This window comes from Sander vitreus, chromosome 24 (assembly GCF_031162955.1).
Source record: "Sander vitreus isolate 19-12246 chromosome 24, sanVit1, whole genome shotgun sequence".
Lineage (NCBI taxonomy): Eukaryota > Metazoa > Chordata > Actinopteri > Perciformes > Percidae > Sander > Sander vitreus.
The window spans coordinates 3,368,711-3,385,963 of NC_135878.1; positions in this window are offsets into that span (position 1 = coordinate 3,368,711).

A 17,253-nucleotide genomic window follows, 5' to 3' on the forward strand; every position below is an offset into this window, starting at 1 on the left:
GTGTGATGTGGAAGCTTGAAACCTCCAGGTCGCACACACTGAGAACTTTACAGTGAAGCATCTTGTTTCTTTTGAGATGAAAATTATTTGCATATTTACAGTCTGGATTTTTTTAATAAGGGAGAAAAAGTAAAGCCCAATCGGATAATAAACCATTGAGTGTTTTTCTATTTCTAAAAACATGATGGGGATCTTTGAGGCAGTTGGAAATAGCACATTTACATTTCTCTTCATTTTGTGGTCAATTTTAGGGATGTGAATGATTTCAGAGGAAATGTACAATTAATGACAGATGCTGACCTTTACTGACAGGTTCATTAGTGATGTCAGACTGACTGTTTATTTATACGTAAGAGTGAACAGGCGCATTATTAGACTCACCAAACAATAAAAATGTATACGATTCCTTACTGTAAAATCTTTTGTTGCCCTCACTGAGACATTTTTAAGCACTGATGTTTAGATAGTCTCTTTGATTTGACATGTTTGCCTTCTACAGGAACATCTACAGCAGTGGCCACCATCATCGAAGCAAATGCTCATCCTACTGCAGTCTATGAACCAGGTTATTTCTGGTGAGTCAAATAATGCCTGTTATGTTCATGATGACGTAAACACAGGCCCTGTGTCACCACTGGTGAACCACTTAGCGAAGGTTATAATCTGCCAGGAAAAGAAATTCTCTGAAATCATTCCAATTGCTTTTTCATACGAGGTGCATGCACAGAAGAACAGAAATAAGACCTGGTTTTTTTTCCAAGATGAAAACTAAATTCCCATTTTTGAAGACTTAAAAAAAAGGTTGACCTGTTAATTTGTTTTTGTTTTTCCTCATAGGTAAAGAGCTTTTTATCTTATCTAGATGGACGTGTGAAGAAATGTCTATGCAAGATGTCAGCGATTATGGGCAAATCTGCACCAGGCAACATCACTGGAATTAGGTTGCTCCAGCCTCTGATGCCAACAGGCGTGCGTGCATGCATGTGTGTACACTTTGGATTTGTGAACTCTTTGTTCCAGGCATTGTCATCATCTGAGAGAGCAGCATCACTCCGGCGGGATTTGGTGCCAGAGAAATGAAAAATTTCTGTTCTTTACTTGCAAAGATAAACATGAAAATGTGGGAAGCACTTGTGGCGGCGCTCTTTCCTCAAACAGTTTTGCTCGGAAATCTTGTGGGAGCTTGTAGGCAGAAAACACACCAATGCTGTTATGATTTCCTCATAATAAAACATATTCCCGGTTGACATCTTTACGTCAAATACTTCTTTTGATCAGTTTCTAGAACAGTTTTGGAAACTAGGATATAATTGAAACAGTTTTATTCCAGTGTATCAGTTTAGGGTGCATTTGTTCTGTAGATGTTTTGTGTGGGAAAGAAAAGAATCCTAAACAGCCACAGTATGTTATCAGTTAGGCTAATGACTTCATTTTTCTTCCAAAAATATACAAGCATATACTGTAGTCTGCCCAGAAGTATACATGTGGAATAATTGTTATTCACAGCTTCTTATCTTCCGTGCTGTGTTTTGCATTCCTCTGATCACCCCCTATGGCATCTGCAATTTGATACAATATGCTGAGTAATAGAAAGCCTGCTCTGTAATTGGCTAAACTACCCATTGGTAGAGCATTTTAAAAGGCTAAAGCTTGGGGAAAATGAAAAGCGAGTGATTATTCCGGGGCTTGTGGTAAATGAACCTCATAACGATCGAGGCCGAGTGCTAGACAACTGGGAACGCTCCGATTTCAAAACAAAGCATTGGAAGGCAGGCCTGTGTAGCCTTGAGTACAAATGCAACACTCTTACAACATAGAGTAGACCTCGGTTTGGCATTTTTGTCTAGTTGGATGGTATTAAGGCTGGAGGAATCTTTTTTTTTAATGCTGCATAATCCGCTGCAGAGAGCATCTCATTAAAAATCAGCATCCTTGCATGCATATATATATATATATATATATATATATTCATATTCCTATGCAAATACTTTTGCTCTTATGTTCTTTTTCAGCCATTCGGTTAGAATGCCCTCCTCGTGATCTGTTCTTTGAGGCAAAGAGAATGCGTGTTTACGAGAAAATAGCCGTGGAATAAATTGGCGGTGTGCAATCTGCCATCTGTGCAGGCGCAGTTATACCAAGATGAGAGAAAGGCGCTCGTTGAGAGCAGCTGGGGAGCCGCAAAACAATCCTCAAGTGCCATGAGAGCGATGCTGGGATGCATCACACCGCTGTTTAGCTTCCCTGAAATGATGACGACTCGATGTGTGAGTGGCTTGGCTAAGTGATGTTGGATCTGCTGGATGTGCTTTTGTTGCTTGATCACTGACTGTGATGTTTTGGATGTTCAGGTTTGTGTAAGTGTGTGAATGAAGGCGACCTCTCCATTCAAAAAGCCCTAAAATTTGTTGCGTTTTTGGATTAGTTAAAAAAAACAAAAACACTTTTATGGTTTAAATTCCCTTTTGTGTATTTTCTTTCTAACTTTCAAATTGTGATTGCAAAAAACTAGTAAGAGAGCATTTTAATTAAATATAAATTAGACAACAAATTAAAGACAAGCCAACCTCCCTCCAAAATCTATTCCAGTCTATTCGAATCTTAACATTGTTTTGCAAAAACTTTTAGAGTAGTTAATCAGATTTTGAAAACAACATTTAAGGATCCCTATAATATAAATGACTTATATACAAATTCATCTTAATTTCTGTACAGTTTTAGTCCTTAAAATCTTGATATATTTTCATTCTGTTCCGAATGTCTGTCTGGAGAAATGTCAGCTGATGAAGACAGATAGAATAAACTAATATCTTGTGTGAGACCTACACCCAGATCAGTATTAGATGTGTTACTTTTTATTATGAATTCTTTGATTATTCTCACATGTTCATGTTGAGTTTTGACTCTACGGTCAGCAGTCACTAGTTTTCCCAACTGGAGGAAGCATGGCACTGAAAGTGGTATTTACTTGCGACTCAAAGGTCAAAACATGATGCAGCTTAGCAATCAAAAGCACAGAATCTATTAATCCTAGTCTTGTCTGCCTACATTTCAAACATTTGATAAATATAGAGCAAACGGAAGTCTATGTCGGCTGCCTCTGAGACTGAACATTCAAATTTCTTGTGAGTTTACTTCTCTGCAAAACCAATCAACAGCAGTGAGGCAGAATAAGCTCCAGACTTGTGCTTTCTGTTGCATTCGCCTTTGCATCGCTGCATAAATGACATACTTGTCACTTTGTGTTTTATAGGCAATCACATTCTGCATGGCTCACATCTTGCGATCATTCCAAGTGTGTCCGGCAGCAGAAAGTTAACCCTTGCTGCAGAACAACTCCGATACGTAAACCTCAATATGGATATCTGGCAGGAGAAACTGTCCTTGTCGGTGACAGAATTTCAGCAGCATGAATTATTTTCTTTCATCCATACCAGATAGATGGGATTTAAATAGGAAGCATACATCAGGATGTGAGGCAGGGGCACCACAAGCACTTGATGAGTGTGACAGGCTTAATTTGAATTGCGTGAATGATAAATTACCCCTTAATGTCAATATCTTGGAACTGATGAACAGAGATCAACCTCACCTTCTTCTGAAAGCAGCAGGCTCATATTTATGACCAGCTGCAACCTTAGGAGAAATATTTGCATATTTGCATGTGAGTGGAGTCTCATAAATACCTGATGGGCTTGTGAATATCAAGATCATTGGATTCAGAGAGCAGGTGAAGGAACAAGGTACCCGTAACAGGCTCGTTGTGTATTTGATGTCAGTGTTTTAATAACTTAGCATACCTGGGGAAGTATACGACTCATATTTATGTATTGTATCTATCTGATCCTTGCATTGTTCTTCTCCCTACCTCCGGGCAAACAGCAGTGTTTCTTTAGCCTTTCCAAGGGCTACAGAGTCAGCTCAGTGGTTTACAGCATCACATGATCCCACCCTTTAAAGTCTGACATTCCCTTGCATCCCCATCAGATGAGCATAAGTACCCCTTCATCAGTTATGTTCCAAATGTGTTAATTATAGTTTATTGTGGATGTTACATTCGTAGCACTTCGATTGGCAGAGGCTGGATAAGTCAACCACTTTGTTAACCAATTTGTTGTTTATCCATTATTTGTTGCTAATTATGTTACACACTACAAGGCGCATACTTAATATACTGAGGCTTGGAAACTCAGTTATTAAGCATAAAACAGGCTTGTGATTCATACAAGATCTTGCACCTAAATATACTGTACATACACTACATAACCAGTGTTGTAGTAGTCTTGGTCTTAAGACCGGTCTCAAGACCACTTTTTAAAGGTCTCGGAATTGATCGCATTTTTGACTCGGTCTCGGATAAAGAGGAAACACCGGTCAACAACAACAACAGCTCCACAAAACACTCTCTGTATTTTTCAGTATGACTATGTTCAGAAGATTGTGGCGTCCGCCGACTTTCGCGCGCACAAAATCAAGTGAAGATAATTTCAGAAGAGTTCGTGTTTTTTTTAATCCTCTGTGTCCTCCTTGGCTACCAGCAACTGTGTGGAGGAGGGGGGGTGCGCGATCACGGAAGGCTTGTATCATGTGGACGTGCCGACAGTTTTGTTGTCATTACTTAGAATTCCTCATGGGGGCGACAGAAACTACGCACTACAGCTTTAAAGTCTTAGTCTTGACTTAGTGTCAAAACAGTCTGGTCTTGTTGATGATTTGTTCTTGGTTTAGGTGGTCTTGACTATAACACTGTACATAACCTTAAAAATACAGAAGTAGCAGCAATACTTTCATATTTAATCCCAAACTCTGGAAGTACAGACTTTGGATACTAAATCCTTGTCTTAATTAGAGCATAGTGAAATGAAGCTGCCGAGGCCTGAAGCTACGTTGTGAGATACGTTTGGGAAAATGGTTAATTAGTTATATTATTGCATGTACTCAAATAACAGACTCAAACTGTCTTCAAAACATAAACTCTTTTTACAGTTGGAATTTAGGATTTTTAACTTCATCCCGAGTCAGATAGTTCTGACATTATTTTGAGGTTGTTTATTGTGTTTTCTGGGACTGTGAAAGATACTTTGACAGCATTTTATTGTTTCTTAATCACTTTGTGTTATTAGGTCACAAAATAACATAATAATAAGGATTTTCTTGTTTTTGTTAATTCAGTTCATTTTCATTTATAGTATCAAATCATAACAAGATTTATCTCGAGACACTTTACAGATAGAGTAGGTCTAGACCACTCTATAATTTACAAAGACTCAACAATTTCAATAATTCCCCCAAGAGCAAGCATTTAGTGTAACAGTGGCGAGGAAAAAACTCCTTTTAGGCAGAAACCTCAGACAGACCTAGGCTCTTTGTGGGCGGGTATCTGTCGGTGCCGGTTGGGGGTGTGATGAACAGTGGCAATTATAGTCTCAATAAAGTTAATGCAACTATGACTATAAATAGTAGTTGTAGTAGTTTAGGGCATAGCAGTGCACTGCAGGGCGTTACAGGGTGTAACAGGGCACCGAGCAGGACCACGGCGGCAGCTGCAATCATGATTTAGGTGTCACCCTAATCCAAGGAAAACTGCAGGGCAGGAACACATATGGACTCCGAGGAATAAGCTCCCTGGAGATAAGTTAGTAACCAGCATTTCTGGGACATACATGCACACAGATGGAAAGAGAAAGGAGAGAGGAGCTCAGTGTGTCAAAGGAAGTCCTCTAGACCTTTAACGGCATAACTAAGAGCTGGTCCAAGTCAAACCTGAGCCAGCGCCATAAGGGTTGGTAGATGTTAGCATGTAAACACTTTGATGCTTACTTAATTTAGCCTATTTTGAATGTGTTGTTTAAATGAATACTTTTCATTTTGGGAAATAAGCATTCTTGCCGAGATTAGTCTAAGCTTTTGTATCCTGGCTTTAGCGAGTAGAGAATGTGAAGTTGACATCATGCCGTGTTGAATTTTGGTACGAGGGCGCCATCTTTCCTCTTAGTTACCTGCTAAACCTTGTTTTTTTTGGCTATAAAGTTGTTATAAACCATCAAATCTGATGGAGAAGGGAAGAAAAAAAACCACGAGCACAGGTAAACAGAGCGCATCCTCACAAGATGGCGACCCCTTAGCAAAATTCAACACAGTGACGTCAACTTCAGTGAATAAAGAAAATATATAGAATATAATAGAACAAATAAAGTAAATAAACCTATTTCCTAAAATATAGAACTACTCCTTTATGATATTTGACAGCCATAGAGTTTTCCACTTCCAAACTTCTCTTTCTTCCTCACTGCCCTGTGTAAAAAAAAGCCTCTGGGTCTTTGTTACTGGGTCATTTACTTTGATTAAGTTCCTACAACCTACTGCACTAAGACTTTTAACATTGATGTATCCAGTTTGGTCACATTTACATCTACTTAATCACATCTGAAATAGAGAATTGAGTTACTTGCATTTGGTCTAAGATGCTATAGTGTGCTTGTAGACTACCCATGGACATTTTCAGTCATTAACAGTGGTCCAAACCGCTCTGGCGTGGATCAGTGGGGAGTTTATTACCTCATTTGGGATGTAATTAATCTCTTATTAAAACCACATCCATCTCACTCCCTACATGACCCACATCTCACATGCAATGTTGTGCTTCAGAACACAAACCACTAGCATGCCTGAAGAGAGGGGTGAAGGGAAAGGAGAGTAACACTTTATAATTATCATTAATACCTAATATAGTATATGAGGGATATAATGTGTGTAACAATAAACTGTTCATTTACAGCACTACTAATAATTAGTAAACATTATTAATTATAATTCCATTGTTTGTTAACAGTTAAATGAATGTTACCAAAAGGAGGAGAAGATGACTGCTTTCTAGGAAGGGGTAGATGGAAGAGTTTAAAGACATAAAAAATGTACAGAGTTGAGATGGATGGCTAAAAAAGACATAATCTCATTTGTGACACGTTAAGGTGTTTTACAGGAATAATGGCAGGCTATGTTTTCTCTTTAACTGCAGACCTGTCTGCTTTTTGTCACTTTCTCCATTCGTTTTTTGCCTTTCACTTTCTGGCCCTATCTCTCAAACTCCCAACACCCTTTTCCCTTCTCTTTCTGTGTCTGATAATCTAAGCCAGGTTTAAGCCTCCATCTACTCTATCCACCTCCCTCTCTCTCGCAGTTTCAACATCTTATTTTGTTCTTACTGCAAAGCCTGAGAAATCCTCAGCAGATGCCTGAGAGACTGTCTGGCTCGCTGCATGCTTTTGACAGACAACACAGCTTTAAATGTGAAAACAAGGCTATTTTGAGCAGGCTTTGTAGAGATGGAATGCATGAATTTATTGACAAGAGTGTGTGTGTGTGTGTGTGTGTGTGTGTGCGTGTGTGGGGGGCTCCAAGACGTTTTCTTGCACAGTTGTTTGACATTTTTCTCTGAACTTGTCAACAAAAATGCTTTGTAAGAACAGCATGGAGGAAAATGCAAACATGTTGTGCCTGTCACAGTGAGGGCTTTTAACCTTAGGTGTTACACACACTGCACATGGATACACATCGGAAAATAAGTTCCTATTGTATCCATCTTACATTTAATTGCCTGTAACTCTGAATTTGCTACTATGAAAAAAGAGATTTGTTGGACTTCATTGAATTACTACACGCCAAGTCATTTTTCAATCAAGTTGGATTAACTGAATTGCTTTAGGTCAGATATACTTGATAATGATTTGATAACTTTCATATCAACATATGCATTACTACAGCATATTTTTACATCAATCAACATGTACAGCAACTGAATCTTCCCATGATGCAATTTTGTATTTTACGTATAGTTTCCTTTCTCGACATGATGCCTGCCACTCTCGCTCTGCCTGACTCCCTGTAATCATCTCATCTTCCTTGTCAATTTCTCTCTCCACCCTCCCTGGACTGATAAGCTTTCTCTGTTTGCAGTCCTTCACATCTATCACACACATCCAGGCTGAACACAGCAAAAAAAATGACTGACAATGTGAAGCCTGAAAAGATGAAAAATCCTGCGCAGTGTCAAGGGTAGCTTTGCAGAAAATTCAATCAAACCTCAAGTGTCAAGGAGATTAATAGCTGCCATTATTCATACTCGACTCTAGGTGCTCCGCGTGTGTTGTTTATGTGAGTGTATAAATGTGTGGGTAAGAGGGAAGAGAAGGAAAAGATTATATTACCTTTCTACAGAGACTTTGCAGCTGATAAAAGTTTTTAGCGATAAACACCAAAATCGATTCAACAAAGTGCTGTTACTCAGAAAGGTGGGGTGGGAAGAAACTCAATTACCCAGCAGGCTGAAGTCAGATGGGTAGGGGGGAAAAGAAAAGGTCAACCATTACATTATATCAGAGGCATCTTACTCACTCCGATCGCTTCCAATTTATTAAATACAGGAGCACTGTTCGTCTTCCCTGCGCTCTGGAAGAAAATCGACAATGTAATTAAGTAGCAGCGGGCCCGTGTCCGTGGGGGATTGTGGGGGATGTAATGGTTGAGGGCTGATAGGAGATAATCGCAGGACACAATAACCGCTGCCAAGAGAATTGCTCTGGGCTTCTTTATGGTCATAATAGGCGTAACCTTGTATAGCACTGTAAGGTAAGTCAAATACATGGGCACTAACATTTTTGTTTGAGTACGTGGACACACACACACACACACAAAAGCTCATGGGTACACACTCTTACAAACATAAGCTTGCTAACATCCCTCTCTCTCACACTAGACAGAAGCTTGCAGGTGATGTATGTCACTGTCAGCTCAAATCTCCCCCCCAGAGCAATATCAACTAAGAAGGAGGGTACACCTACCCAATCATGACAAATCACCTTTTCCACTGGCTGTCCCACCTCAGGCGGTTGTAACAACAGTGTCAGCTCAGATGAAGAAAAGGGGCAACTCACGACATGGAGTCACTGAACCTGGTGACCGCTTTAACTTTCATGTTGTCAGGCTGCTTTATTTCATTCCGCTCTTTGAGGTTTTGTCACACATAGTGGTGGAATGGAGCTAAGTACATTTTTAGTATTTTCATTTCATGCCACTTTCCACTTCTACTCCACTACATCTCAGAGGGAAATATTGTACGTTTTACTCCACTACATTAATCTGACTACATTAATCATGGGTTATTCTGGCCATGTTCTCTCCCCCCCCCCCCCAAGTTTCTAAAATGTGAGGATCTTTCTGCACTGAGTACTTTTACTTTTAATACTTTAAGTACATTTCCCGGATGGTAATGACTTATACATATGAACAATTTTCAATGCAAGACTTTTACTTGTAACAGAGTATTTTTACAGTGTGGTATTAGTAGTTGTACTTAAGTAAAGAATCTCAATACTTCTTCCACCACTGGTCGCACAGCTTGCAGCCGAACAAAGTTACTCAGTAATGACTTTAATCTTGTTGGTTTTCATCCTCTTCTTTTTTTTGACTTGTTGGGTGTTGATACAGTTTAATCTCACAATGTGTTTGAAATTGAGTTTCTAAGTTTTGACACCTGTTACTGTTTTCTTGCATGTTAATAGCAAATTAATGTACTAAAACAGCCAACACTCACTTTTAGCATTTTGAGCAAGTCCCTCCTCTGGTTTGCAGCGCAGTAATTACACCCTGCCAACACTCTTGTGAGGTAAAATAGCATTGTCATCAAAACTATAATTGTTATACAGAATAAAAAAGATAACACTTTAGGCCACAACCTTATTTTACGCAATATTTAGTGATGAACAAATAAAGATTGTAATTCCACACCATGTTATGTGTGATTTTGTAAAATATCTCTTTACATGAAAAATACCTTGTTATAAGTGAAAAGGATGAGCACATATTCTTGTTCTAACGAAAAACTGAGCAGATATGTATTTCTTCACGGTGGCAGCAGCACGCTGCAGTACTTTGTTGGGATGGTTCAGTGTAGATGTATTTACTTAATGACCTCAGCGATGGGTAGGACTTTGGTAGTTGTATGTTTGTTTTTTTTATAAAAAAAATTGTGTGGCCTTTTTTGGCCTTTATTTTCGACGGGACAGCTTAGACATGAAAGGGGAGAGAGAAGGGGAAAGATGCAGCAAAGAGCTGCAGGTCGGAACCGAACCCACAGCTGCTACGGCAAGGACTGAGCCAGGTGAGCTACCCAGGCGCCCGGGTAGTTGTATGTTACGCCAAAAAAGTATGCCTCCGTCAGGGGTAGAATATTAAGTGGGTACTACAGAAATGATGAGAACCAACCTGTTTTGTCTAAATCCATGAACACAGGTGGTAAACAGCGGAGCCGTTGCTTTGCAGGAATGCACTGTTGTTTCTGCAGAGAGGGTATTTCTGCAAATTGCACGTTTCATTATCAAAGGCTTGGTGTCAGACTGGTATCCTAGTGGGATGTCAGAGGCGTGTAGTGCAACAAGACTCAACGCGCTGGCTGAGCATCAGCCGAGCTCACAGGTTGTTCAGCCAAGAATCACTGCAAGGTCAATCATTGCCTCGTTTGCTGAAAAGCTTTTTGTTAATCTCCCGCTAATGGGCCTGTTCAGAGACTGTATGTGATTGAGAATTTGCTCTCAGACAGCATACTATTTATACAGCAGCACATTAATGTTATCTTGAGTTCTTTCAAGGCGTTTGTACAAGGGGATTTCTCAGGAAGTCGAGCTGAAATGAGAAATATCAGGGGCAACCAATCACATGAGGTTACAGTCAAAAGGTGGTTGCTCTGGGTCCTGCTTTGCGCTGAAACCATGCAGGAACTCACAGTAAAAGTACTAATACCCCACTGTAAAAATACTTTGTTACAAGTAGAAGACCTGCATTGAAAAAGTTACTTAAGTAAAAGTATGTAAGTATCATCAGGAAAATGTACTTAAAGTATTAAAAGTGAAAATACTCAATCCAGAAAAAAACTTTTTAACATTTTAAAAACTGGAAATAATAAAAGTCCAGTTCTGTCAATCAACTAAGTGTTTAATCAGCTAATCATTCCAGCTGTACTTGTAGGCCTATTTATTGTTGGATAATTAATTTGTAAAGTAACTAGTAACTAAAGCTGTCAGATTGATGTAATGGAGTAGAAGTAGAAAGCATGAAAAGAAAAGATTAAAGTAAAGTACAAGTTCCTCAAATTTGTACTTAAGTACAGTACTTGAGTAAATGTACTTAGTTACATTCCACCACTGGTTGCCAGGAGCAGCAGCTGAATCACCAATTAATGCCAAGCTATGATATAGTTTAATATGTCTGTCCACACACCAGTTTTATTCATCCCAGTGGAGACATTTCCTTATCACAGGGGTCAGCAGAGTGAAGGTCCCAAAGAGCTTGTAACCTAGCATCTCTGGTTTAAAGAGGACAGAGTGAGACTCAGTGTCACCCTGCTTTCCTCGTGAATCGGGAGATTCATCGTAGGCCTCATACATGTGAAATATGCTCTTCCACTGAGCAGCATCCAAGGTCAAAGAGCTGCAGTGTTCAGCATGAGATGTATATCAGATGTGAGGTGCGTCCAGACTGGCCTACATGTTAACAGAATGCTGCGCTTTCATCCTCAGTCTGATGTTCAGATCATTTTCTACTGAGTCTCTGAGGTACTTTTGACTTAAACAAACAACTGTGAGTGATTTAGACAGGCTGTGCAAATTGTATTCATAAATGCTGAATGGCACATCAGCATGGTTCAATTCTTTGCCCTAAAATGAGAAAAATAACTTGAATGTTTCAGAAATAGATTTTACTTGAGGCCAGCTGCAGTGCTCAGTACTTAATACTCACTGGTTATAATTTGCTATTTATATCTTGCTTTTATAAAATCTCATAATAAATATTCAGTGTTACGAAAACGTAACAGTCAAGATAAAGAGGAAATTGAGTTCTGCTTGTAATAGAAGCGTAATGTTATTCATTCATATGTTCCGACCCTGTGTGCCATCTGCATAATACAACATGGTCTATCACAATGCAGTACATCTGAAAGGTCCCCTTGGAGGTGCAAAGTGATTTTAAGGTCTTATCTTGGAATAAAAAATATGAATGCAGGGTAGGCTATGTGCAGGAATCCTAAAGGTTAAATCTAATGACCATTTAAGGCCTTTCCTTTCCATACATTTAAAGACCTCATCGCCACTTTGAGTTCTAACCAGTTACATCAGCGACACACTTTGACTTATATTTACTATACATTGATTGTAAGATAGCACAACTAAAATGAAGTAACATGAAGTAAAAATAGATTTATAAATTCAAAGATACAAATTTAAGTGAGTCTATCCATTTCTGAATACTGAAAATGTCTATATATAAGCTATTGTAACGCTAGTTATTGTTAGCGTTAACTATTAACTCGTCGTTATTAAATATAAGTACTTTCGGGCCATGGGTAGAGTAAGAGCACGGAGACCGCTTTGACTGTGTAACTTGGTCCACTTTAATGACACTCTTCAAGCGTAGGACAACTCAAGACTCAACAAAACGTGCTTCATCATCTCAACATCATATCCCTCCGCCAACATAACGGTTACTGAATTACAGGCAGGGTATAACATGTTAGATAGCTCCCTTGTTAACTTAAGGAACAGAATACACTATGAAGCTACAATTAATGGAAATATGTGACTTATTTCAGTAACCCTAAAAAGGTCTGTTAACTAAATTGTCACAAAATAAATCTCATCTTACACTATCATGGCATTGTTGCAATGTGTTTACTACCGCCCTGCTGCACACACATCCTGGGAAACATCTATATTCTATGTTCAGTCACTGATAGATTTTATTAATGAATAACTTATTACAGGATAGTCTTCTTATTCCGGCCCTTGCCCTCCATGTGGTCACAGTCACTGTTATTGGTGCTGTAATAATGATTATGATAATGAAAATCTTCAATGGTAATGACTGCCATCAGTTATGATGAAATTAGGCCCATGTTATATTGTCGATCCTTTTCACTTCCCCTTTTGGGTTAATGATACATCTTCAAGTATGGATTTATTTTACAATGAGCACTGTAATTTCAGTTTTATAGGACTGACCATGTTGGAGCCTGACAGAAGAAAAGACATGAAACCTCAGCAGCTTTTAATATTGGCTCTGCCTCCCTGTGTTAAAGCTAGAAGAATCAATCTCAAGTCCAGACACAAATGAAATAACCTCATGTCAGATTCATGATAATAAACAAATGTGGGCCCAAACTAATTCTATTCGATTATGCAGCTATGTAACATTCTGGTAGTGTTTGCCATCACCACACTGTTTGTTAAAGGTCAAGCATGTGTTTTCAGAACTGAATAATATTCTGAGTTAAGAGGACACTTCCAACAGGCCTGCTGAACAAAGCAGCCTTTTAGTATGATTGAGCTTCTGAGGGAAGACTGAAAAAGCAACTCACACTTTCAGTCACCCATAGCAGGAATATAACCTCCAGCTGCTACCTTAGATCAAACATGGAACTTTCTAGTTATGCTCTCTGCAGTCTGAAGCCAGGGTTCATGTTAATTTCTTCTCTTCTCTACCATAGTTAAATTCTGACTCAAGACACCACCGCCTTAAGGCCTGCTATTGACAAGGTGAAAAACAACGGTCTCCTCCATTTTATTTACTGCTCCTGCAAGCCAACTAATTTGCTGGCCATCCCCCCCCCCATGAGCTGTAATGGTTTCTTGACCGTCAGCGCTTTAAATCCTATAGAGCCCAGCTGGCCAGTAAAGACAGTAAAACAAATGATCCTCATGGGAAATTAAGGGGAGATGTAATTATGAGAGGCACACACAATAATTCATGTGATAGCACCTGCAACAAATATATATATATATATATATATATTTATTATTATTATTAGCCTAGTTTTTAAAATGTTATGAGAAATCATCAACTAATCTACCCACAAAGTCAAGGCAAGTCAACTTTATTGTCAATTCTGCAATATATGCCAACCATACAGAGCAATTGAAAATACGTTTCTACCTGCGGGTACAAATAAAGTAACCTGAAAAGAAAATCTCAGTTACAATTAATACCCAGCAACATTTTGAATCAGAAAAGAAGCAATATTAGTCATAATATTCTGTTTGCCTGTGTTGGGCTTGTTTATGTGGACTGAGATCATACAAACCCACTGAGCGGAGCTTGCTTATCACTCTCGCACCCAACAGAGACACATCCCTCAGCCTCCAGCGCCTGTCTTCATCACTCAGAATTGCATTGACACTACATGGCACAAAGTCAAACAGTGTCCTCTCATTGAATGAATTGGCATGGGAAGCTGCGAGATTAGATTGCATCTAAGGAATGCTAATTTACCAGGAGTCTGGGTCTGAAGATGTTGTGATTAAAGACTCAATTTCCCAGAGGTCAGTGTGGTGTGATCACATATTACCACTAACTGATGGAGTGTCTCTGACATCTGCACTCTGATGGTACAGCTGTCACAAGCAGCGGCGGCATCAACACCAGTTAACATGGAATAGAGAATCAAGCGGCTGCGTCGGATTTAATATTCCTGTCAGAGTCAAGAATTCATTCAGTCATGGAGTTCTTAAGTAGCTGTGTTATGCTATCAAACTGCTTATTCATGGTTTGGTTTATGTAAGTGAAAAAGTAGAGGGAGAGGCCTACAGCAGCTCTCGGCTATAAACGTCTAAGCCCTGAAATGCTGCCATCCAGCATTATCTTCACATAGCAGGAAGCCCTGCCGTGCATTATCCCAACATGTGTATCAGTGGAAGGCAGTTCATAATAGCAGGTTCTAATCCGGTTGTGCTTTGCTATGGTAACGAGTAACACTAACAGCGCTTTCCTTTGTTTATTACAAGCATGTCATCTTGCCAGTTTAACAACTAACTGACTGAGGTCAGACAGGTAGAAAAATACATTTCTGGTTTAGCATTAAATGGCCACACCAGGGACTTTGCATGTATTAGCCTATTAAATACAAATCACATACACTTACAAGGGGTTTTTCGATGCATACCCTTCATTTTTAGGTGGATTTGCTACAGTTCCTTCCAGTGATTTGTAGTCATTTCTGCTGGGTGCTGAGACTGAAACTCGCTTGAGATATGTAATCCATCACAGTGACTGTTTCCTTGCCCTTGTTTTTTCCGTCAAAGTTCTATCTTCATCATGTGATAATGAGTTGCAGTTGAGCAGTTGAAAGCAGGAGCCATTTTCTCTTAGTTAGTGGTGTAGAGCCCCCAAAATGGACTGAATGCAGTAAGAAATAGTAGGAGTAAATTAAATTTGGTGTACATTTATATGAATGTGTTGGAGCTGAAGGGTAAAAGTTTTTCTTATTTCTTACTGACTGATTGGATATTAAGAATAAAGCTTTGTTTTTCTTTTACATACCATTTAAATTATTTAGCTAGTAGTAATATTTACTGATGAATTCAGTTATATTTTTGACTTGTCAGATAACTTCTTACTGCATTTTGTCAACTTCAGGGCTCCATAGGACATTTAAGGACATTCAGCCATTCATATTTGTTTAGTTGCTGGTGAAATACAACATTTTATAATGCAGAAAAGAACCAGATTCCATCTGTCCGCCTTCTGACTTTGAATCTTGATCGCTATAACTATGCGAGTACTTTCGATAGAAAAAACCCCGACCTGAATCAGTGCAGGTAACACGGAGAAGCTGCAGCTACGTACTACAAGCGTCCCCTGAGCTAAAACGGCAGTGGTAGGGGCAAGTTTTAGAGTGCCTTTGTGCCTCTTACCAGACCACCACAAAATACAATTAATATGTCTGTGCCACATGAACAGGGCCCTTATGTGTCAACAAGATGTGTTTTCAACTCAGTGTTTAAATTCATCTACCCTGGTCCCTGTCTCGATCCTGCCGGTAGCTAGCTTGCCCTGCTAGCTGATAACCGTTAGCCGTTAGCTGCTAGCTGCCGTCAGGTGAGTGTATTCAGACAGGCTTCTGTGATAATCATCCCAATAACAATCCACGGAGCGGCGGTGGTCTGGTGGATGTCCTGCATAGGACAGATCATGCCTTCGCAGCGAAGTTTAGATTATTTCCCCCTCAAAATAGGTAATTGAGCACTGTAGTGTGACGGGATAAACGATGTCTGTGGCTTGCACAGTAATAGCGTTACTGAAGCTTAGCTGTAGCATCGCGCTGTCTCCTGGGAATTCAGTTGTAGCAGGAAAAGATAAAGAGTAGTGTGTGAAGATTGAAGAGCGGAGTTGTTCACAAGGGAAGAAGCTTGGAGTAACGTAACTATGGAGAACATAGCAGATATACAACACACGGAAAAGCCTTTTGAGTTTGATGGTCGTCCTTATTTATTCACACCCAAGTATACAGATGAAGAACTAGCCTCACAAGAGTTGGAAAGAACGAGACAGACAGAGGGGCAACAGGCAGATGAACTTGCTGCTCCAAGCGCAAGCTAAAGCTAGCCTTCAGTAACTGGAGGACATAGCAACACCATCGCCGCTCTGTGGATTGTTATTGGGATGATTATCACAGAAACCTGGCTGAATAGACTCACCGGACGGCAGCTAGCAGCTAACGGCTATCTGGCTGTACACACTCACCGGAGGGCAGCTAGCAGCTAACAGCTACTACCGCACTGCTGTTTTTTTTTAGGGGGGAATAAACTTCAAGACGTGACATGACCTGTCCTCTTGAGGACATATCCACACCCACCGCCACTCCGTGGATTGTTATTGGGATGATTATCACAGAAGCATGTCTGAATACACTCACCGGAGGGCATCTAGCAGCTAACGGCTAATGGCTATCAGCTAGCAGGGCAAGCTAGCTACCGGCAGGATCGAGACAGGGACCAGGGTAGGTGAATTTAAACAATGTCTGAGTTGAAAATGCATCTTGTTGACACGTAAGGGCCCTGTTCATGTTGCACAGACATATTAGTTGTAATTTTGTGTCTGTTAAGAGGCACAAAGGCACTCTAAAACTTGCCCCGACAACTGCCGTTTTAGCTCAGGGGACACTTGTACATGTAGCTGCAGCTTCTCTGTGTTACCTGCACTGATTCGGGTCGGGGTCTTTTCTATCGAAAGTACTCGCGTAGCTATAGCGATCAAGATTAACGTAAAAATTAGCCGGAATTCTCCTTTAACTAAGGGACATATTCGACTGGCCACAAACGTGTAGGTTGTAAACATTACTGATGTTACCTGATCTAACTTTCATGTATATTATTAGAGATATCATTTCTCCACATTATTAAATGATTCAAAACTGTTAAATGAAAC